Source organism: Leuresthes tenuis, unplaced genomic scaffold (assembly GCF_036924035.1).
Source record: "Leuresthes tenuis unplaced genomic scaffold, fLeuTen1.0.hap1 SCAF_6, whole genome shotgun sequence".
Lineage (NCBI taxonomy): Eukaryota > Metazoa > Chordata > Actinopteri > Atheriniformes > Atherinopsidae > Leuresthes > Leuresthes tenuis.
The window spans coordinates 26123581-26148675 of NW_027325360.1; the positions used below are offsets into that span (position 1 = coordinate 26123581).

General features: G+C 42.4%; 1 protein-coding gene across 9 annotated transcripts in view; it reads left to right on the forward strand.

Annotated features, from left to right (window-relative positions):
- Positions 1–25095, forward strand: part of arvcfb (ARVCF delta catenin family member b) — a 192110-nt gene that overhangs the window by 96841 nt on the left and 70174 nt on the right. The gene's annotated exons all lie outside the window — the stretch shown is intronic.

Below are 25095 nucleotides of genomic sequence, written 5' to 3' on the forward strand. Positions count from 1 at the left end.
AACCGTAATGCTCTCTCAGCTTTCATCATCACACTGATGGAATTAGAAAAAGGTGAGTGTCAGTAAATTGGAAGACTGAAGTAGAGGCTGCTGGAGATTAATGTCTGCATCCTGCTACCTTTGGAAACTGCATTTGGGTGAAGGAGCGGTGCATCAATGAGATGACAGCTTATTATCTTGCCATAGCTGTTGTTTTTGTTTTACCTATTCAGCTCCTCATGGCACCTGTTATTAGGTTTGGAAGGTAATAAGCTATACCGGCAGTGTCTTTCAAAAGCAACGATATCAGTTTCAATACCGTCATTAAAAAAAATTGCAATACACTTATATAGGAGATAAGGATTAAAAATAAGATATTATTAATTCAATGACTAAAAATGACTCTATGTCCAGCAGCCCTTATATGTGGTTGAATTTTCAGTTTTACTTCCACAATAGTTTACTTTTGATAAAGTTTATGAATGTGACATCATCACGTGACAGCATGGAAGACAGAGAGAGACAGAGAGAGAGAGAGAGAGAGAGATGGAGAAAGATGGCAAGTCACCACTGAGTGACCTGGTCCCTAAGAAGAATACGACTTCTGCAGTCTGGCAGTATTTCGGGTTCCAAGCTAACAAGAAGGGAGAGCCTGTAAGTATTGACGAGGCAATTTGTAAATTGTGCAATAAAAAGGTGACCGCGAGAGATGGAAACACTTCCAACCTAAGGACGCATCTCCAAATAAAGCACCCACTCCCTGCTGCGAGGATGCATTTGGCCCCGAGTTCACTCAACAACAGTTTCAACACCTCCCGCTGATACCGATGCAGAACCAACAACAACTAAGTCCACTGCCACTTATACACAGCCGACAATAATGGGCCTTCGGGAAAACAACGAAGTACAAAAGGGACAGTGTCTGTTGGAAACCCTGCACTGATGCAGTGACAAAATACTTGGCGAAGGAAATGGTTTCTTTCCACACAGTGGAAAGAAAGTCCTTTCAGGACATGGTAAAGGTTCTAGACCCCAGTACGAGCTGCCTGGACGGAAACATTTCTCACAAACAGCCGTCCCACATTTTTATATTAAAGTTAGAGACGAGGTTCAATTACTGCTGTCAGAGTAGCTTAGGGTGAATTTTTAATCAGTCATGGTAATATGTGGAGACCGTATCATGCCAAACATGGTAAGTCCTTTAAAGGTGTAGATATGTTATCAGCCCACGTTCGCCTCAACACACAAACACGCACAGATATCCGCTATAGCCAACAAAGGCAAATCACGTGGATCCTCTGCTTATTTATCCTCTGCTTGTTTTTGTCTGTGGGCTGGTTCCTTCTGACTGTCCAATAAGCACCTTCCTATTTTTGATGCTGGAATCCAGCAACAACAGCCGTGTTTTTGATCAAGCAGATAAGAAAGCCCCAGAGAAAGCAGACAATGCCCTGTCACGTTGCGAGGCTGACCAGAAAGCTGTGGAGGTGTAACTCATTGCACTCTCAATAAAGCACCTCTGCATTAAGGCTGTAATTATTGCAGTATTCCCATGATAATCTCCTATTCTGAAGGTGGCGTGATTACATTGCAGCAACAGTTTTGTTGTTACGCAACCTGATGTTCCAACTTAAAGATAAAAACTCTAAAAGATGAAAACTCTTCTGTTAGAACTTTTACAGGGTCACAGAAAAAGGGAAAGGCTCCTCTTCTTATTGACTCAGTCTGCTTTCATGTCAGCCTAAACTGGCTGAAAGGCAGTGTGGGTGTGTGTGTGTACATGTGCACTTGTCTGTGCAACTTTTCAGGGGCTTGTCTGTGTGTGTTTGCATTTGTCAGAACTGTAATTGGTTTTGCAGCAGGGACAGTGGTTTAAGGAGCACATGTGGCAGCTCTTTGGGCAGCTTAATAATCCTGGTGATCTTTAAAGCTGGTGATCGATGTCACTGTGAGCTGCAGATTCCCATTTCGGAGCACCTGACAACCAGACTGCAACTGTTTCAGTGTATTATTGATAGTACAGACTTTTTCCAGGAGAGGTAAATGATTGTTTAAGTGTATACACGTAAGCAGTACAAGACACACTGTTAAGGGATCAGTTTTTACCTGAATAAAAAATACTGTAAGGGCGTAATGGCTGCACATTGTGGGATGTGTCTTCATTTTCATCTTCCTCGATTCCATGCTTAGATCTCCCCTGCCAGCCAGATTTTTCACTCTGTGAACGGTCGGATTCTGGGGCCCTTTTAAAACGAACTGGGGTTTGCTTGACAGTTTTGTGTAGTTCGAAAAAGCTCCACCCCCCCTTTGTCCTGCAGCTGGGGACCTCTTCGAGGGGCCTTAAGGGGGAAGGTGAAAGTTCTCACAAAGCTTCCCCGAACCAGAAACGCAATAAGAAACGCTTTCCTACCTCTTTCTTTCTCTTATTATCCCCCTCCAGTACCATTCGCATTGTGCCACCAATACAAGCAGCGGGGTCTGATGTCTCAAGCTCGTCTTCCATGTTTAGTCTGGCACTTTCTTTTGAGGGATTAGCCCACTTCCTGCCACCGGTCCGGCCGGTGGAAGCAGTCAGTGTGGTGGAGAGAGCATTGATCCTCCATCATCGCACCATCTGTCTCATGCTGCCTTTTGGGATTAATGATTCCCTCAGACAGCTCTTTAGTAGGCTCTGTCAGTGCTGACTGACCATTCAGATCAGACTGTCATGTGGCAGGACGAGGAGCTTTTATGCACCCTCCTCCATGTGTTTTAATGCTTTGAGGAGACTATGTGTTGTTTATTTGAATGTCAACAAAAAACTTATTTTGTTCAGTCTGATATTGGAATGGAAAATTAAACTTCAGCTGCTGAATTACATCATCTATTTATTTTTAACATAATTTTCAGTAACTTTAACTTTAGTCAAACATTTCATTGGTTCAGTGCTACAATGTTTAAAAAATGTGGTCAACTGTCAAGTATACATTTAAGTTTATATTTTCACCACGCTCAGATATGTCAGTAATTGCAGTCAAATAGGCAACATGTTATCCTAAACCAGTGTTGACAGTCTCAATGAAACTCTTTCATATTTTTGCAGCAGGCCCAAATTGGCTCAGTGAGCGTGAGAAAGTCGTGAACATGTAACTGTAGTAGATGCATGTCATGCTTACTCAGAGCTCAGTCACAAAGTCTGTTGGGCATTTGAAGTGAAGACTGGCAGTTACTGACCCACTGGCAGTTGAAGTGTGCTGATGTGGTCCGGTACTTCATTAGAATGCTGCTCTGAATTCCACTACAACGCACAGTACTTGCTGTATCTGCCCATGGCCTGGGTCCAGAGAGAAAAATAAAAAGAGAATGATAGAGTAGGATGGAGGGAAAGTCCAAACCACTGCAAGCTGACCCGCGTTAGTGCCTCAACAGCCCCTGCTACAGCAACCTCCTCTGCATCGACCACAGCTCTGGCCACATTACTGCCAACACACTAACATTATGGTGACCGATGGCAAGAGTTCAGCCAAACCGAAAAACAGAGCCTTCTAAAGGCTGAAGGATAAAAAAGATGCTGGTACTTTGTGTGCATCTGATTTTCTGTGATGTAGCTTTTTACAATAGAGGCATCTAGATATTGCTCTGGCTGTCATATGCCATTACATATGATGGCACAGCATTGTTACACATCTCTGAATCTCTTGCAATGTGCTCGGCCTGTTCCCAGAAGAGACACTGGTTAACAATAGAGTGTCGCGCCTCTTCGCACATTCCACAAGGCTCTATTGAGCTGTCTAATGAACCTCTGCTGCATGCGTGGCCTGTGCTGGCTGCCGGGGCACCATGAAAATACCATCTCGCCCCATCGCACCCCCTCATATTCAATTTGTTTGGAATGAGTAATATGCTGTGAAGTGGAGCATGGTGCAGTGTTGATCTGTGCCAGCCAGGTCTGCGGATATGGAGGGACAGGTGCCAGCCATCCGTGGATGGTGCTGTACTTAACACTCTGTGCGGGGTTGGATGGCATACAACCTCGGCCCCGTGGCGTAGGCTTTAAGAGCTGCCAGTATCCTGTTGCTCCAGCCAAGCAAGCTTTTAGTTTAGTAATAGGACATGTTGTCTGTGTGCTCTTTTCTTGAAGAGAAGGCAGCTGAAAGGTGGAGAGAGGAAGTTGTGGCAGATTTCAGTTGCAGGCCAGCAGGAGCCACAGTGGGCATGCAAATGCAGCACACTTTCTTTCTGTTGTAGCTCTACCCTGCACGATGTGGAGGAAATCATACCCAGGGGGTATTTAGAGTAAACACAGAAAAAGCAAAGATATATAGACCAATTCTCTCAGTTTTTTGTTACAGACATTATTTAGCACTTTGCCACATAAGAGTTCATTATGAATTATATATTGGTGTAATACAGCAGCTTGAATTACATTTTTTGCTTTATTTGCCAAGATAATAACAGAGAGTCAGTTGATGCCAGATGGGGGGAATATATTAGCTTCTGAGCCACTAGAGCGCCTTTTTTTCCATCACTTCGTGATGCATACCCCAGTGCATCAAATCCTGTTCTTCTAACTGAACTTTAGTGGACCTCCCCATAACACTCACATGGATATTTATTTCACTATGGCTTTTTCTAAGTTGCTGGTGGTTACCAAGCTACTTTCCTGGGTGCTTAGAGATTCAAGGAGGAGCTCAATTTTACCATCCTAGTTGGTCAGTAGCTGTACTTTCTTTTGTAACTCCTCAGATTCAGGTCTTGTGTAAAAGAGTGTCATAAACCCTGCAAAGTTCTCAAAGTTAAGCAAACAAAGCCTGTTGATACAGAACTCCTTGAGTTCCCAAATTCTTTCCATCATATTCTGGTACAGTTAAGAAAGGCTTAATCCAATCAAAGCCATTCTTCATCTGTTTTTGTGCTCTGTCTCTTTTGAATCAGAGTCTGTGTAAATAAGGGGGTGAAGGAATGGTCAGCTGCAGCGTCTGGTGTTCATGCTGCAGCGAACTAGCTAAATACTTGGGGGGCTGTGTTTTTGGGGTCATGAGCAGCTACATTCCAGACTTGAATTGTCAGTTGGGAGCACTCCAGCGCCAAGCCATACCGCGCCACAACTGTTTTTTTGTGTGCCTCTTTCCCTCGGCCCTTCTACATAAATTGCCTGAAATACTGGTGCTAATTATGGCTGCCGGTGTCAGTAACTGGCCAGCAGAACACACATCAATGCCCTCCTTGTGCAGCACATAAGCGTCACTTACCGTTGAGCCATGAGTCACAGGAGACCCGACTGAGTGCAACCTTTCCCTGATTCCTTCATGGTTCTCACGCTGCTCGTGTTGTGACATGGCCTTGTTAAAATCCTGCACGGTAAATGGTGATGAAAGTGATGTGTGCTGAGTGCTTCTACTACCTACTATAATTACAGTACCTGCAGAAGCCTCAGATCCTCAATGCTTTTATGGATGAAAAAAATTTGGAAAAGAAGATTACGTTTAGTTCTATGGCTTTCAGTTCTCTCGTGTGGATCTATGTATATGCCGGTGAATTAGACATGTATGTGTATTTGTTTGAGTGCAGATTGTGTACACTTATGGCTTATTTTAGTCGTCAGGTGTCAACACATAAACAGAATTATTAAATGGATAAGCAGATTCCTGATCCAGTACACTGAGTCCCTGACAAATCAATGGACATCCTCTAACTGATGCAAAATCTAGTAATATTACCATTAAGCTGAATATCGATTGTCACATTGCCTTGCATGAGAAGGTATGATGAACAATATGATGAACTTTCAGGTGAGAAGTTTCTCACACTTCTTAGTATTTTTAGATATAGTCCACTATTATCCACCCAGACAACATGACTCATAATAATTCATTAATAACAATTGTATTTTTACAGTTATGCCATTTTACACATGATCAAATGCAAATAAGTCCATGTTCTGCTATATAAGCAGTGAGAAAAACCATCAAGTCTTTTGAATTATTCCAACCAATGTCTCTGAAATGTGATCATCGCAGCAGGCCTGTGAGTTGGACACTAAATCTGTGGGACTGCCTTCAAAGGGAAGGGTATTTTGTCCCCTTCCATGTTGTGGCGTGGAAATCACACTGCGAATGTGCACAGAGACCAGTGTGAAATTACAGGCCTCTGTCCACTACAATCTGAAGCTTGCAGGCAGCAGGGCTGGCGTGATGTCTCCTGCACTCTGTGCCTGCAGCGCCTACGCCACGAGCTGCTGCCGTTATGCTCTACTCTTGTCTCTGTAGCAAATAAGCCTCCTGTCTTTTCTCTCCAACAAACCTAATTATCTCTTCCTCTCAGCCAAAATGCTTTTGCTTGTTTTCCTCCACAGCTGTGCATTTTAATAAGTCTTCACTACTTTGAATAGTCTTTCTTCCACAGTTTTTGTAGTTGAATTTGTGGCTATCTGATGTCAGTTCACAGCACCTGATACCTCGGAAGTTTACTTCAAAATCAAGCATATGATGGCTGTCTCACCCTGTGTGTGTGGTTGCAGTGTCTGGAGCAGGTGCTACAGAGGAAATCTCTTTCTCTGGGATGGAGCTAATGTCTGCAAGATACGCTTTAATACTTGGTTTCTCTGTTGTGTTTACTGTACAGCGGCTGCGTGTGTCTTCTTTCCGTCCATCATGAACACTAACGTTATAGCCACGTAGCAGCATTGCTGTAGTGTGCAATGAGGTTGTGAAGTGGGTCACACCCTCTGTAGTGCTGAAGCTCCTTTTTGCTGTCAGAGGAGGATATTTGAGTCAAACAGCAGACTGTGACTGTCTTTAAACTTTGAGTCTGAAAATCGTTGTGACTATATTGCCAAAAGTATTCACTTGCCCATCCAAATAATTAAGTCCAGGTGTTCCAATCACTTCCATGGCCACAGGTGTATAAATTCAAGCACCTAGGCATGCAGACTGCTTCTACAAACATCTGTGGAAGAATGGGTCGCTCTCAGGAGCTCAGTGACTTCCAGCATGGTACCGTGATAGGATGCCACCTGTGAAGCAAGTCCAGTCGTGAAATTTCCTTGCTACTAAATATTCCACAGTAAACTGTCAGTGGTATTATAACAAAGTGGAAGCAACTGGGAATGAAGTAACTCAGCCACGAAGTGGAAGGCCATGTAAAATGACAGAGCAGGGTCAGCGGATGCTGAGGTGCAGAGTGCGCTGAGGTCGCCAACTTTCTGCAGAGTCAATCGCTACAGACCTCCAAACTTCATGTGGCCTTCAGATAAGCTCAAAAACAGTGTGTAGAGAGCTTCATGGAATGTGTTTCCATGGCCGAGCAGCTGCATCCAAGTCATATATCACCAAGTGCAATGCAAAGCATGCGCTTTACACCACTGTCATTCCCAGCCACTGGACTCTAGATCAGTGGAGACACGTTCTCTGGAGTGGTGAATCACGCTTCTCCATCTGGCAATCTGACGGAGGAGTCTGGGTTTGGCGGTTGCCAGGAGAACGGTACTTGTCTGACTGCATTGTGCCAAGTGTAAAGTTTGGAGGGGGGATTATGGTGTGGGGCTGGTTTTAATTTGGCACAGTTTGGGGATGGCCCCTTCCTGTTCCAACATGACTGAGCACCAGTGCACAAAGCAAGGTCCATAAAGACATGGATGAGCCATTTTGGTGTGGAAGAACTTGACTGGCCTGACCTCAACCCGATAGAACACCTTTGGGAAGAATTAGAGCGGAGACTGTGAGCCAGGCCTTCTGTCCAACATCAGTGTCTGACCTCATAAATACGCTTCTGGAAGAATGGTCAAAAATTACCATAAACACACTCCTAAAACTTATGGAAAGCTTGCCCAGAAGAGTTGAAGCTGTTATAGCTGCAAAGAGTGGGCTGACTTCATGTTAAACCCAATGGATTAAGAATGGGATGTCACTTGAATTCATATGCGTGAAAAGACAGATGAGCCAATACTTTTGGCAATATAGTGTACCTTCATCCTGGTGACTTCAATTTACGCCAGTGCAACTTTCCTTATGTTATGTTTTTGGGTTGGCTATGGTTATGTTTCATCATGAGCCAGTTGTAAACATGCAGCAGAACCAGTGCACTCAATATAGTGTTTTGTTTACACGGTTATTTTTCTCTCTTGAAGTTACATCTTTTGCCCGGGGGTTTCAGCTTGGCTGCTCTGACTGATGAGTGTTTGGCTGCTCATGGATCTTTTCTGTCCTCCCTGGCAGGCAGAGTTGCCTAAATTGTTGCATGCCACTGGAACGTGCCTCGCTAATAGGGCTGTTGTTCCCAATCAGTAAGCACTATGTTTTCTCTCTTTAATATCCCAGCTTGAAGAAGCAGGGCAGCCTTGATGATGCAACACACTGCTTCGGTTTTAGCCTTTACCCTGCAGGAGGCAGGGCAGCATTAAAAAGAAATGTTTCGTGCCTCTCTCAGATTGTCTGATGTCAAACTGGGATCCAGCAGTGATGATGATTTGATAGTTATATCTGTTGGTCTGGGCCTTGAATAGCAGCAGATTTGACAAAACATGACATCCATGCCTTCAGACAGTTACAGAGATTAATTTCTTAGACTGTGACAACCTACAGTATTTCATGCCAGAGGAGCAGAGAATCTGCTTTGATGCTTCTCCTGAGAAGCCTTTAAAGGAAGGTTTGTTTGGTTTACTCCATTACTGATGCTGTTATACTCCAGTAAAGTAGCTCAGTGAACACTCAGTCTTAGCTGTTAATCCGCTTCGACATCACTGAGCACTCACACAGGTAAAAGGTCCTGTATAGATTGCGGTCATGCTGAGGCTTTTCCCGTAAAACTCCAGAGATTTGCATAATATGAGCTTATTGCTCACTCTGGACTCACTGGACTGGATTCATTGGGGATTGAACTGGGAATGCCACTATTCATTGAAAGTGTCCAAGGAATGACTCATCATGTGTTGTCCCTTGCGTCTGTAGAGGTGATTTGTTAACTGGAACAGCAGTGATCTAAAACCTCAAATGAGTCATGATCCACATGACAAGCCCCTGTCCCTCTCCATCCGTTTACCTTCTTCTCTGATCATAGCCCAGTCTTTGAGCAGCAGATGAGAGGAGGTTGAACAATTCAGACAAAAATTTGTATTATTTTGTTCCACACTGCTGGCTTCCTCTGTTGCTTAATCTTTGTTTTGGTTTTGAAACAAGTGCTGAAACCCCAGGCATGGAAAACAAACCTCTAACAGAGAGGGACGTGAGCGCCTTGTCACCATATGGGGGCTTGGGATTCCTGGAAATTACTGTCTATTCTCCACAACTTGTTAGGAATCCAAAGGCCTTGTTTTTTGGGAGAATATAGCGCTCCACTCACCACACTGCTTCTCCCTTGGCGTGCAGTGTGAAAACGGCATTTGCAGAGCCCCTGTAGCACCCTCTGAAACACTCATATTCACATAGGAAATCCACTGTGTCTATGTAGTCAGCCTCATCTTTAGGTTTTTAGACAGAACCTGGTTTCATGCACTCTAAGTATTTGATTTTGTCCCCCTCAAATGTTCAACTGCACATCGAGGTTCTTCCTCTGTGCAGGTCAAGCATCAGCAGATCTGGAAGGAGTTAGATCTGGTCGGTTTTCGGATTTGGAGCTTTGGCTGAGAAGGTGTCACCTCAAGTAAAGTAGTTAAGTGCCAGATATCACTGGTTTGTTAATGTGCTGTATCAAAGCAGTCCTGTAGCTTTGTTATTGTTCAGGGAAGTCCGGAACAGGCTTGCTAAATGGCTTCTGGTGATTCAAGGTTGCCTCTTTTCCAGACTGAGAATGCCCTCATTTCCTAGCGAGTAACAGAATAATTAATGTGGGATGGATTGATTTACACACTTTTTTAAAGTTAACATGATTGTAGTATTTATTTGTTTATTGTATCTATGGAATTAGTTCCTCCTATATTTTACCTTTCATAATATTTGCATTTACTTTATCTCATTACAGAGAGAGAATCTCTTGAGCCTTTTGGTACAGGGCAGTGGCTGTTGCAGTGTCACTGATGATTATTTTTTCACTATGGTTGCAAAAATCATGAAATTAGTAATGGTGTCAGTCAGTGGTGCAAGTCAGAATCAACAGTTTGCATGACACAGCATCACTCTTGCTCAGAGTTGTTGTTAGTGTGGGGATTAAATACAGAAGAAATGTTTCTCACAGTTGTGTTTTGGAGCTCGTTGGGTGCGGGTATGTTGGCTTCTTATTACATGACATGTTAGGTGAAGCATAAACATTTAAAGTTACCCCCCCAGTTGATAGAATCCCTTGTGGTCTGTTGCGTGCAGTTTTCTCTCACATCCATGACTGATAATCTGAAACAGGCCGTTCCCTGTTTGATACATTCCACAGGTTTAACTGAGGTCTTCAGATATCATCCATCTTTTCTGTCTTTGTTAAAAAAAGAAATAAAAAGTTGTTTTCATCATTTTGAGATATTGCCTAGTTTCTTCCTGGGGCCAGTGGACTAATGGGCTTTGGTCTGTGGAATTCACTTTAGTGTTTTCCCCCCTCATTGGGCCATTTGCTGAGGCCCAAGGAGAGCAGACAACAATAGGCTTCATCTGAAATATTCACCATGACTGTGGCATTCCAGGCAGCAGTTGATCTCTGCAGCACTTTAGTGGTTAGATAAAAATCTGCTACGGTTGCTGCAAGGGGTCCAAAATAAGACTGAGCGTTCAATCTGTTATTGGGTGGTGCCCACTTGTTATTTATCTTTCAGCCTCATGAAAAGAGGGTGCATCTGAAACAACTGTAACTTATCTTATTTATTTGCTGAATTTGCTGGACGGACTGACTGAGTTCACAGCTCTGCCATTCTCAGTGAGAGGGTGATATGGGAGGGAGTGCTCAGGTGGTCGCAGCCTCAATGTTGTTCAGATGCTCAAAGTAATTGCAGTGAAATCTACAGAAGTCCATTGTAGAGTCAGAGTTCTTCATGTTAAAAACTCAGCTGTCAAACACAAATATGTTCTGATTCAGAAAGTGCCCGCATGGCTGCTCTGAAGCAGACCAGAGGGCATAGGTGTTGAGTCAGTGTACCGCATATACACATAAAAAAAACCCTGCTGGCTCTGATGACGTAGCTACTTCCTTGTGTGGGTATAGACAAGAACAAACTTATAAAGACACAAACTCTACAACAGGTCAGGATATTTATTTTTATAGGAGAGATCTGATTGAATTGGGCTTTGGGGGTAGATACTCAAAGTTTTGTGTTGTGTACTCAGTAAATAAGTGATAGACAGAATGATAGGGCATCTGCGGTCTGTAACATCTCTCCTATACTGACTCCCATGCCCAACATGTATCAACATATAATCGCCACCTCAAATACATGTCAGCAGGCAGGGCCGTTTTGTACACGGTTGCAAGTGTCAGACCACCTCTGTGTGTGAAAGCTGACATTCCTCCTGAGACAGGAAGGAAGAGGACAAAGCTAAGACCACAAAAGAACTGGATATTAGCAAGTATTGTAGTAAATGCTGTTGGTGTCAGTCCAACCCCCCCCTAGTCAGTTCCAATACAGTGCTTTTGTAACCTCTGCAATCTTGTGTGAAAAGCTGACAAGGACCTTTTGCGAAAACTTGCATTTCTGCCCCTTTTCTCTCAGCGTAAAGCTGACAAAAAGCCCAGCAGTTATATTGCATTTGCCCAGTGAAAGGTTTGCTTTCGATTGTTTGCCCGCTTTTCTTTTGCCAAAGCTGGCTTTCTGCAGCTTTTTCTCATGGAGGATTATTGGAGAAGGCTGTCACTGTCCAGTAATTTTATTTCTATTCACACAAATAAAACTGTTGTGGCAGTGGCGTGTGTGTGTGCCTCTATTGCGATATGCTTGAGAGCACAGCTATTTGTGTTTGAGAGAAGACAGCATTGCCTTGCTGTTTAGCTACTGCTGACACAATAGCTTGAGTGAGAGAGCATAAATGTGTAAACAGATTTATTTAGACTTTCATCAAACATGAGATATTGGGTAGTCAGCCTTGATATAAAGAACCCTCTCTGACTACAACTACTGAATGTTTTTACAGTCTGATGTCTTTATTTGCTATATAATGATTATACTGAGCAGCCTGAGGACTCGCAGTCTGTAAAACCCACAGTTGATGCTGCCTCACACACCTTCAAGGAGATCCTAAACTTCAATTTCATGCATCCTTCTTTATTAGGTCATTTCACTCTTTTACAGCCTGACTTGCTCTACCTGTAAAGGAGATGCATGCCTGAGTCTATGAAATATGCATATCTGGAATCAAACATTGTAGTGAGTTGTTCTTGAACTTGAAGTACATGCTGGAGAACTCATTCGTTGCACAGCAGCAAAAGCGCTCCACAACTGTAGGTTTGGCCGCAGTCACCTCACACCCTCTGCTCTATTTTAAGCCTTCAGACAGAGGCCCGCTCCCCCTAGACTGGACCCCACTCTCTCTGTGTGGGCCTCTCCTCGCCCAAGACATTTACACACACATGCACAAAGCAGCTCCTGCCAGCTGGTGCAAAGGTAATGGCAGAGGTAACCTCCCAGATGGTGCAGCCTCACTAAACCATTGCTTGGGATTCATAAAAGTTTGCTTTCTTACAGGAGGGCTGACATGTTTGTCGGAGCACACACACGCACTTACATTCACATTTTCACCACTCTGAACAGTTTGCTTTCTATTTTCAGCCCCTGCTTTTGACCTGATGTAGACTAAACACAGGCTGAATATCTGTGGACATTTTGCTTTGTTTAGACGCTTAAGTCTTGTCTTTTGTAATTCTGTAATGAAGCATTGCTTGAACTTCAAATGGAACTACTCTGTAGCAGTACAGAATTAGTATCAGCCTCTTCTCTTCATGACGCTAGGGTGAGGTTGGATTCCACAGTGGGCAGACAGCAGGAAAGTGACGAGCGCCAGTTTTTCCTTCCTGTCTGTGCACAGTTAGCCCAGCTCCCACACTGCTCCTAATGCTGTGCCAGCAATATGCCACTTTCCATTAGAATAAGATAAACATGTACGCATAGGTTCAGAACACTGTCTATCCCAACTCTGCATACATTGACATGAGCTGCCATGGCTTATTGACCAAGAATTGTTTCCGTTAAAATTCCTAGAAATTAGGGATTTTTTCTAAACTCTATTCTAAATGTTAGGTGAACTGTGTTGTTTGAAGCACTGTTACACCAAATTCACCTGCAACTACACCAAAATGAGAAACATACCGTGTCCAGGTTATGCCAAGTTCACCAAACATCCTTGGTCACAGATGCTGGAAAGTACCTTTTTCTTTTGGCAATTAAGAGAGGAAGATGAGGCTAAACCGATTTGGAATGGCTGCACAGCATTGGAATTATGGGTAATCAGATGGCTGGCACACAGCGGACATCCTCTGTCTAATGGAGACAAAAATACACAAACCTCTCAGTGTTCCTGGTAATCAGAGGGGTAGACAGGGAGGCGCAGTGGCTCCGTCAGCAGCTTTCTCAGGTTATGAACTACCCTCAAGCACCACTCACTGAAGTGTCCAATGATGTTGTGATATGCATAGTTGCTTTTAGATTATCCACATCCCCATTAGATAGGTTATAGGTTACAACAGAAGTTGTGCAGATTTATAACAAAGGGGAAACCAAAGGGCCCTTGAAGGGGGTTCTATTGGTCCCCAGGAAAATGAACAATAATCTCACGTTAAATTGGCTTCAGTCGAGTTTGTGTAAGATTGACTGGAAAGACCATGTGTATCTCTTCTTTCAGTCAACATCCTTGATCATTCGTAGTGAAGGGACTTCTACTTTTGTAAGAAGAACATATCTAAATATTTTTACATGGAATTGTAGGAGAAAGTCTTATTTGTAATGGTAAGCTTTAACACTATAAAGTTTAAGAGCTAACACGGATCAGAGTGCACCTTTTAAGTTATCCTTTGAATAATTCCAGGTTGTTGCCATAGTCATTCTTACCAATATATTCGTCAGTATCTGGTAAAATAAACATTCAGACTTTCTATACCACTTTAAATTAAAACCAAGGATTACGGCATCAAATCAGTTTTTCTTTCGGTTGTTGTAACATTCATTATGTTGTCCTGGGTTGGACATATATCCAATACGTGGCTATGCAACATGAGTGAGGACGCTTGCAAACATGCATGCTTTCAGACAGTGGGAGGAGGCTGGAGAGAACCCAGAAGCCCCACTATAAACTATAATGAATATTTATTAATAGTTTAAGTGAAACATTTGCTGTTGGCTTTCACTTCCTTTAGGGTTTGTTTGAAAATCGGTACGATGGTCTGATGTACAGTATGCTGCTTTTTTCTCCTCTCACATTAACGCAGCTAACTTTGTGGAAAATATAGTGCTAAGTATGAAGTCATACAAGGTTTAAAGGACCCCTTGATGTTCATCCACAGTGTGAGGATAGGGGTAGGTGTGTGGGTGTGTGGGTTCAGCATTACGAGCAGCTCGGGCTGATATCCCAGAAGACTTTGAAGGGCTGGGCTGAAATTTCCTTCCTGTACATAGTTAGTCATTCCCTCAACAGCGTTTGGATGATATCTGTCATCCAAACTACCCTGAACTATCTCTTAATTGGACAGCTTGAAGTCTATGCGCTCTCATCACTCGTCTCCCAGCTAATGGCTATTTCGGATGAAGATCCTGTTTACGGGATATCTAAATCTTCAGAAGTCAGTATTTCCTGTTGCACCGAAAAAAAAACGAATGGCAGCAGATAATACAGAAGGGGGGGGGGGGTTTGCTTCATCATGGGGTGAGATGGATGGAGATGATTGTGTGTGTTTGGTTGATTAAAGGCTGGTTGGGGTGTTAGGAGCCATATGCTTGACCTGCAGCTGGCTGGCTGAGGGGAGGGCACAATGAAAAAACCCGGTGCCAGCAAAGTAGGGTTTACCCAGAGACAGAGAGGATATAATCCATATTTCATCTGCATCCCTCTCTTCCTACCAACCACCTGCAGAGCTACACAACACAGACCCAGTGCATGAATAGTGTATGACACATGAAGTGGAAACACTTTAGCTGAAGAAAGAGGCATTCTTTTATATCCGACACCTTTGGTAGCTCCTCAGAACTCAGGAATGAGAAAGAATTAGAAAGAGAGATTTGAAGGAAGCCCACCCACCAAACTAAAAGGAACAAAACTCAACAATGCAAAAGTATCCATTCACTCGCCCATCCTTCATTTTTTAGCTGTGCAGCTTTTCATTTTAGATCCGGCCAAAAGGCTTTACTCTGCATTCATAATACACTAATCTTTCTTCATCACTGAAAATGGAGTATTTCAGATATTTGATTTCATCCACCCAGTGTTTATGAAGAAAGTTAGACTTATAGTGAATGTGCCCCAACTTCAAAGACGGCATTTATTAATGCAACATGGTTGCATAAATAAATAAGCTGAAAATGTACCCTCTGCTAATTTAGCATGCAAAAAAGGCACGTTACCAAAATTTTATTTCAGATATCTGGCTGGGTTAAAATATTAATCATCAGCTTGTAGCTTTGAAAGTCAGCTTAAAAGACTTTTTTGCTCACTCATTTTGTTTCACACACACACACACCCACAGACTCACAGCACAAACACAGAAAATACTCTTGTCTCTGGCTTTTTTTTTCTTTTAACCTTTACTCAATAATCAGAGGAAACCAGGTAGACTTGTCTTCATTAGCTTGTGAATGACTTTTTCTGTGTTTGTGTGGCGCACTGTTAATCTCTGATTAAAAGTGTTGATTAACTGCAACATAGTGTCAGCTGTAGAAAACCAATGGAGATCTTGTTATGATCCAATTTAGCCCTCTTTGCTTTTACTCCAGAGGCAGTGGAACAGATGAGCCTCAGATACGGTGGCCTTGCCTTTGTCTCCTACTGAATTTATTGCTGGTACAAGCCTTGCCATAAAAAAATGTGCTTTGGGTAGATTCACACATTGTGTTTTTAATTTCCAACCCAGAGAGACGAGAAGGAGTCTGTGACTCTGACTTTGTTTTGGAGTGAAGAGGAGGGCATTGTGTCTATGCACTCTGGTTGACCCACAGAAATCAGATGTGGTTGTGTTTCACAGTAAGCTCTGGCTCTGGCTCTGAACTTCTCAGACGCTGTGTGTTTATAGATTGTCCAGCCCTCTGTCATTGACTTCCTTGAGCTTTTAACACACAACCAATATGTTATACATAAGGAGGTACAGTGAAGACCATGTTGAAACAAAAGGCAACAGTTTTGATGAGGAATTCAGTCAGTCAAATAGGACAAAATACAAAACAACAATTACTGTGATCTGTTGGCAGATAGTTATAAACAGTGTTTTTCAGAAGTATAGAACTGCACGAAAGTAAAAATTGTGTTTGTCTTTCTGTTGTTTGCATTTTGCAGTTTGTGCCTCTAGATGTCAGTACATCCCACAAAAAAATACTATAGTCTCTTTTTATTCTGATAAGGTGATGGTGGTGGGTGGGGGGTTTGTGGTTCAGGCCCCATGTCAGCCAATCTGCTCTTGAGTCAGACCCTTATCCTTCACTGCTCCAGGAACACCATGTTACGACTTACTGTGCGATCTGATCCCAGCTTACTAGCAAAGCAAGTTTATTTGAAGAAGACAGAATTTCACTGTGTTGTAATGTTATAAAGAGGTATGAAGTGCAAAGTACACTCGCAGGATGTGAATTGACAACAGATGAAAGGAGGATAAGCAGGTGAAAAGTCCTGGATTAAATCAGGTTTGAAAATATTTTTACTGATTTATTTGAAATTGTGTCCATCCAGATGGGAGCAGTCAGAGGCCATTGCACTATTTAGCAGCTCACACACATGCACGCACACCCTCATGTACATGCATACATATCTTGCACAGTGTAAAGCCTTTTAAAGCAGAGCTGAGCAGAATAGATGAAATATCACACTTCTTTTCATTTGACAGAGCAAAAATAATAAATAAAGTCCCCAGGCTGTAGCTCAGGCATCCTGATAGATTTACCCAGCTGCACAATGGCTCCTTTATAAGACACACACACATCCAACCATACGTTATCGTTTGACCTGTTGAAGGTTAGGAGTAAATCATCAGGGATTTCTCCATCGACCAGTTCTTGCAGCCTGCCGTCCGCCTGTGTCTCTGACGTTGAGCTCTTACCTACAAAATAACCCTAATTCTTTATTTGATAGTTGGCACTGGGCCGTAAAAATATCCCTAGAGGGAGTTTAATCTCATTTGATCGAGTGCATATTTGAAAAACATTCGCTCTTATTTTGACGGATTAAGATAGTTCTGTGAGGTATCACCTTTTTTTGAATTTCATTTTATTCTGTTAATTTTTTTCAGAGCAAGGATGGTGGCAGTGCTTTGGGCTTATTGGACTTCTTCAGATTATGGGTTTTTCCAGTCAAGATGAGCGGTAGTCTAATTGGCTCCAGAATATCCTAATTAGTGAGTGCATTAGAGTAAATGCAGTGTTAACTTTCAGCCACATTCCTTTTACTTCCCTTGAGGCACTGTACTGTAGATGTTTACACAGTTTGGAAGGGAATTTGTAAAAGCACCTATTTTTCCAAAAATAATTTTAGAGCCTGTATTAGAGTTCACGATAAGTGGCACTGTCTCAATGACCTGTTGGCTTCTGTGTGTAGATAAACTCATACACATATCCCACCACCGCACTCATAAAGCAGTGAGAAAATTCTGCTAAGCCTGTTAGAAGTCCCACATTTGAACTGCTCCAGGCGTCACTGTTTTTAACACAAGATGACAGTAATGGAGGAAAAGGAGGGGGTAAATATCTGCTAAATGGGAGACCCTTTGGCTGCACACACAGACATTTTTGGAGAGAGGGTGTAGAGGAGACAATAAGTGTTGCATTGGTAGCCTGACAGGAAGTGAAGCATATGTCCCTTTTCCAACTCCCAACATCTCCAGGAGACCTCACTTGAACTAAGCTTCTGGCAAAGCTTCTCTTAGAGCCTGCTCCTCACACTGCATTCTCCCCCCTCAATGACTGCTTCTCTGACAGAATCGTGCTGACAGTGATCCAGAGGCTGAGGGGAGGGCGTCTTATTTGAAGCACCCCCTCTGGGACCCCAGAGTTGCACCATCACTGAAAACCTACCCCGCCCACCACCCGCCAACAACTCCAAGCTACCTCTAATCTTCATCTGCGGCTCTGAATTCTCCTTTTACCCCCTCATGGCCGCACCCGCTGTCCAAACAATCAAACCTTGACTATGAACGCTGACCCCTCTCCAACGCTCACTGTTTTAGTGTGCTCGACAGGCTCTAGTGATTTATTTTCCATTGTTTCTGTTCATTATCTGCCTCCTTCTCTTTGCCTCCTCTGCTATTTACGGAATAACTTCACAACTTATTTATCCTCCCACTGCTGGAGTTGCTGGCTGCTGACAGGAATTCCATGGTTTGTGTGCCTTTCTGGATGTTTGACTCTTAATCTGACTCCCGGCCATGAGTTACGAGGAAAACATATGTGGTATGCGACTCCATGTGTGCAAGTGTTCTTGTATGTACGGTGTGTAATTGATGGCATATGTAAGAAATTATCCAAGGTTTCAAAACATCTCCTGGCCAATTTGCATATGGGAATATCCGCCTTTCTAGAGATTAACGTGGTGTTCAATGTTCCTGGGGGTTGAGCTGGGTTTTCCATCTGTCACCAGATAGTCTGCTTTGAGTGGGAAAATATGGTTGCGATGCCCTGTCGGGAAGCAATGACGCCTGAGTCTGTCAAGGCCTGCCTAAGTTTTGTCTTGTCTCTAGGCACTGGTGCAAAGAAACAAAAGGGCACAGGGACTGAGGGTGGTGCAGGGGGAGTGGACGGGGGGCTTCTGGGAAGAGGTAGAAAAACAGGCCTGGGGTGGGGAATAATAGAAGCGTCTGAAACCAAGAGACCATGCGTGAAAGAATTGAGGGAGGAAGAGAAGCCCATATTTGGTCCAGGATCAGTCACCAGAGGACACATTAAGATCCCGTCATTCCCATGTGCATCATAAAGACTTTGCCCTCTCTTATTAGTTATTTTTGCGTGATTTAGCCTTTTAAACAGTCTGTTGAACTTTCAATTATTTCAGAGTTGGGACCTCTGCCTGGCTGTAACTGAGATGCGACCTGTCTGACTGGTCTTAAATTTGACCGAATGCCCCCCCCTTTTTCTTCTTTTACCCTGGGAGAGCATACTGTTTTAGGAATCTGCTACACATTGTCAGTTTCTCTAGTTTCCCCTGCTCTACTTGACTTTCCTTCTTCCCCTGCTTTATCCCACAAACAAGTCTTGTTTTGGATGTTTGGATCACACGACCACAGTTCACATTTTGCTTTTTCACCCCAGTGTACTCTGCTCTCACACGCTTCCTCCCTCTCTCTCTTTCTCTTTTGAACTTTATCATGTGATTCTTTGCTGTGGAGAGCTGCTGGGAGGGCAGGTGGTAGAAACAGAAGGGCCTGATAGAAAATTGGACGACTCAAGGTTGGCTGGGCGATCTTTGCTAGAGGATTAATTGTGTAAGAGCCATGTAATGATTGCTGGCATGGCTCCGGAGTGAAATCCTGTTAGTTGCTGCGCAGGGGTGAGGCTAAGACTGAGTTGTGCTGTGTCTGTGTGCACGTGAGTGCTTTTGGGAGTAAGGTGACTCCGATCACACCAGTATGCATGACCAGGTGGTGATCTGACAGTGTGTGCTGTCTCAGACCGAAAGAACCAGAGCCTCCCTCCCACTGTGTTCAGACTGAAACATACAGATCTAATTTTTGCTCTAGTGTAGGAGTGAGTGGGAAATGTGTCCCTCGTGTATATCTGAAGTGATTTGCAATTGGAAACAGGTGGGCCTGTTCATAGGAATCATTTATTGTAGATGATTGACACTCTAGCTCTTAATGTCTCTTTATTAGATTTGAAACTTTAAGCTCAAGTTTTATGTATTTAACTTTGGTAATCAACCTTTGATCAAATAAATCCTGGGGCAAATCATTGTTTTTACTGCTTTTAAGCTATGTTCAGACCTCATCACCCCTCTCAAGGAAATACTAAGCTCATTCCAGTGGTGGATAGAGACTGATGATGATAACTTGTGGAGGAGAGCATAGACTTTTACCTTTCAGGTGGATGTTGCGGTGGAGGTCATTTCATGGTGATGCTGGAAACTATTACAGTATCCAGCTGTCCTGGCAGTGTGTTTTACTCCCAACTTGTTACATACCTACTCTTTCAGAAGAGGATGCCCTTAAGCGTCTTGTATGTGTGGGGTTTACCGAGCTGTTACTGTAACAGTTGCAGGACGCGTTGCCATGGTAATGTGGAAAATGTCTGTAAAGCTTTGCTCTATGAAATCGATTTTATTGTGTATTTTACTGTCAAACCATGATGTTTTTCTATCTTTAACCAAAGTACTTTTCATATATAACGAAGTAGTAGGTTACAATAGTAGAACAATGGAAGTCAAAATAAAGACCAAATGTAAAGATAAAGACAGAAAAGAAGCGAAATAAGGCATTGCCAAAGCTGGAGTTGAACACAATTCGCATGCTTGGTGTCAGGTGTCCATCCTCCTCCTCCTCCCTACACATCTTTGTTAAGTGTTGATAACTCAGCATTATTCAGTAGAATGCCTTTTTCCAGTTGTTGTTGTGTACTTGTGGCACAAACTGATGATAAAGTGATACCTTGAGTGCTGAAAAGTGATGTGATTAGCTATTGACCAAGCTGCAGTTAAATTATGGGATGAGTTAGGAATGAAAATGTCTTGGACATGGTCTGCATGGCAGTGAAAAAGCCACCAGAGCACTGGCAGTGTAAGTGTGGTCTTTGACGTGTCCATGGGATATTGAGAAAACCCAAAGGTTATACATATAGAAAATCAGTTATCTTATTGGAACTTGTGCTGGAAAAAGGCACTCAGCCCTTTATCAGATAATAGTAATATAGTAAGACTGCCCACTTGGTCATTAAAATTATTCAAGCCTATGTTGTTATTATCTATTAATAAAACAGATTCAGTTTTGCTAAAGGTGTTATTACCATGCCAGAAGATGTTTTAAAAAGAACACAATAAAAGGTTGAAGTTTGATTAATATACTTTTTGACTTGACTCACCTACTTCAAAAATGATTCATTCTCTTCACTCCAACAGAAGTTTTCTTGGGATTTGTCCTCTGGGAAGTACAGCCCTTATCTGCTTACTCTTGCCCATTTTGGTCCCTTTCTTAGTCACCACAGAGGTGGCTTATTGAACACAGATGATGAATGGGTTTGGATTGATGGCAGATAGCAGGCCACTCCTAATTGACACCGCTGTATCTCTTAATCTCCTGCCTTTGTATTCCCAGACGTCCTGCTTCTTTCCCTTTTTTTTCTGGATAGCAATCCATTACGATTAAGATTGGTTGCTTTTAAGGGGGCGTGTGTCTCTGTGCGATCTATTGTAATGAAATATACTCCACCGGAGATTGTTGAAAGGCTCTTGTCAAGGGTGTCGTTTTTTGGAGGCAATGATTGTTTCAGCTGGTGTTGACCTATGGAGGAGCTCAAGTTCTTATAGGAATTTACTCCTATTAAACACAACAATTTATCGTACAAAATCTCTTTTTAGATTAAAAGTTTCTTTTTCAGTATAAGCACAATGTAATAGTCTTCTTGATTTAGGCATTGCTCTATGAGATGGGATTTCATTATCCACCTCAACCTTCCTCTGCTGCTAGTCACATGGGACTTCTTTGGATTGTGTGAAGTGCAATTGTACAAATCCTTCGGCCTTTTTCTGAATAAAATCCCTGTCTCTTTGAGGCTTCAGCCTCTCTGATACTGCTGACTGAACAGAAGTGGTTTAACTGCCAAGTCTCTTGCACGCTCCTTTCCCCTCATTAAAAGTTAGGTCCAGCTTTTGGAAAGGCAACGTCACAAACATTCTTGTTGCTTTATTATTTACTTAATCTTTTAAATGTATTTTTCTTCTTTTGGTGGATCCAGTCCTTACCAGTTTGGCTTTCTTAGGTTCATACAAGTTTATTTCTTTATATTTTAGAGCTGTTCCTTGTATGGTTTTGTGTTATTTATCTAAGTTTGACTCTTGCTGTTATAATCGTTCAGTAGGATTCGCGGGGGAACAGATCCATTCAGATGCTACTCTCAAGAGACCAGTGGATGGTTTTGCAAATGCCAATTAGAAGCTATCCAATCCAGCCTTGAAGTTCTACTGCTTAATACAAAAACTTTCCACTAGATTTTTATTTGATTTTACGTCTCCCCCCTCCCTTCTTGCATTCTCCCGTTTGCTCTATATGCCACTCAGAGATCAGCCATCAGCTCACTGCGCTCCACCTCTTGTGCCCTTGACTGCATTCCTGAGTCTATTCGACTCAGTCTCAGCTTCACTTTCCCCTGTGACCACGAGAATGCTGTGCTAGCCTACAGCCAGACGGCTTTTAATCATTTATTTAGGGGATGTAATGTCATATTCAACTCCTGTCTCTCACTTCATACACGCAGAGAAACAGAGAATAAAGCTGAAGAGGTGAATGCGAAACACCACATAAAGATCAAAAAGCCAGTTTGTTACCGAGCCTCTAAGGGTGCCCCCTCTTTCTGCCCAGTGCTATCCCACTCACTAGGATGAGTTTTAAAGTTTCAAACAAAAGGGGGGTGGAGTTGTTTCTATGGTATTTTCCAAATTTGACGATCCTCCTCTGGGTTTGCCCAATTAGTGTTTCCAAGAACTGGATATCAGAGAAACGCCGTCGGTTTTTATGGAATTAACGGGGAGTTGAAGATGTAGAATATGAGGAGTTTACATGTAGTAGCCTCACCCAAAAAAAAAAGATCAATCATGCCGCACACGCAGTCATGTCCAGGTCCACATTGATTAGCTAGATCATTTAGACTTGATGTCTATTGAAGTATTGTCATTTAATTTTAATTTAGTTTGGATTTTTGATGTAGAGGCAGAATATCAAGGAGAGATAATTGCAATCAGTAGCCAACAAGTAACAACAGATGCAGCGAGGACATGCATATGCATTTTCTAAATAAGCTTTTAGTAAATTATGCATTTCTGTGTCTGAACAAGGCTTTGTATAACTCCTCAACTGATCTTTATTTCAAATCTTTTGGTACTGGAAGACATTGTGTATTCTGAGGATCCTCAAATAAGCTATCATCCATTGTTGTTTTCAAAAGAAGGTACTAAGTCAGAAGGGTATTTCACATTTCTACAAGTAACAAGCACATTGATAGGAAGCAAATAATCAAGTCTGACCTTTTCTTTTTCCGAATGCCATTAAAAGCTTTTTCCCAATTAGAGATGTGCTGCTTAGCAAGAGATCAGTTGTGAAAAATGTCTTTTTCTCAGATCACCAACGATCGTGTGTAAATAAATGTGTCTGTTTCGATGCAACAGATCGTCTCCTCTGACGTGGGGATTCTTTGTTTTTTCCAAGTATAAAGAGCTAACTCAATGCTAATTGACTCTTAGTGACTGGATAGAATGGTGCTGATGCACAAAGGGAGTGTTTTTGATGTCGCTGAAAGAGGGAATGAATGCACCTAAAACCAGGTCCCAGGTCTGTTTCCCCAGCAGGGACATAGAGGGCAGAGGGGTTGTGGGATTAGGGGAACTGATCCTCAACATAAAAAGTGCAAACTTCTGGCTGATCAGCAAGAAGACCTGGAGATCGATAAGGACCGTGTGGGCTTTACAGCCTGAGAGAAGTTGCCTAAACAATGAAGAGCTGTTCACTTATTAGTGTCCTCAAAGATGTGAAGAAAGCAAGCAGCAAAAAAAGCCATCACCTGCAGAGTTTTGACACAGCGTCATTGGGAATAACACAAACGTCTGACCCACCCCAGCTTTGTGGAATTTGTCTGATAAAAATAGTCATCTATTTTGTTATTTTTTTCTTCTTTTTTCTGCTCTTATTGCACTCAAGGGAAATTTAGAAATAGTTTACTATAATGGTGAAAACACAGGTGGAGGTTTCTTGTTTGTTTTTTCACATCTTTTATGTCTGATGATTAAGAGCAGTGGGGGTAAAAAAAAAAAAGCACTTTGAAGAAAAACTGACTGGTGTTTTTTCAGATTTTGTTTTAACATTTTGCCTTTACTTATGATGAAAAGAGCGGAGACTGCATACATTAAAAATTGCACGTGAGATATCCTGAAAAAGATCAGTTACAGCTTATGGACCAAAAGTATACAACCCTCTGCTTCCTCACTTATGCTGTCAGAAGTAAAACGCAAATTTCCACAACTGTATCCCTCTTCCTCTCTCAGCCTTTCTGCCCTCCCCAATACGTCTGATTTCCTCTCCTTTTCTGGGGTCCATGCTGTTCTAGTTATCAGTCATTACCTCAACTGCTTTCCTTTCCCTCTCAATCATGAAAGCTATAATTTTGCCACACTCTCGCACCAGTGGGTCCATGCCAGGGCGTTGCTCCTCTGTTGACTGCCTTCATATTGTTTTTCATCAGCAGGAACTGCAGCAGGAGGCACATTTTTCTCATGCTTTCTCATAGGGTCAGGTGGGGAGAGCAAGACTCAATATACACTTTCATCCATCGCCCATGGAGACATGTTTCCATAGCTTCCCAATAAAATATGAATCAAAAATAGTCTTTCAAGCTTTTGCTTGCCTTGAAGTAAGCTTTGCCTGAGTCTTAAGCATCAGTGGGTAAGGAGTTTTTAGCTACTCTCCTGTACTCTGCATTGCAGTGTTTGCGCTAGGAATACTAAATATTTTTCTAGATTTGTTTTACTATGTGAATTTCATTGTTCAGCCTGTGGTTGATTTATTGGCGGTCAAGATTAATCTTTAATCTTGTTGTATGTTCTTGTATATTGTTATCAGGAGTATGTGTGTTTATAGGTGCATTATATGCAAGGCAGTTTGAAGTCTTATTACATGGCGGTGATGATGGTGGACGGACTCGTATTGTATCCTTGTTTGCATCCAGAAAAGGTGGCTGTGTTTGACTATAACCATATTATATATTTTATATAACCAAGAACTGTTTATTTGGAAGCACAGTGACTCTCACACAGCTTTTTTAAGTAATGCTTACCTTACCTTACCTTACCTTACCTTACCTTACCGTAGAAAGAAAACAGCATTTTCCTTGGAATCAGTCCTTTTGATAAC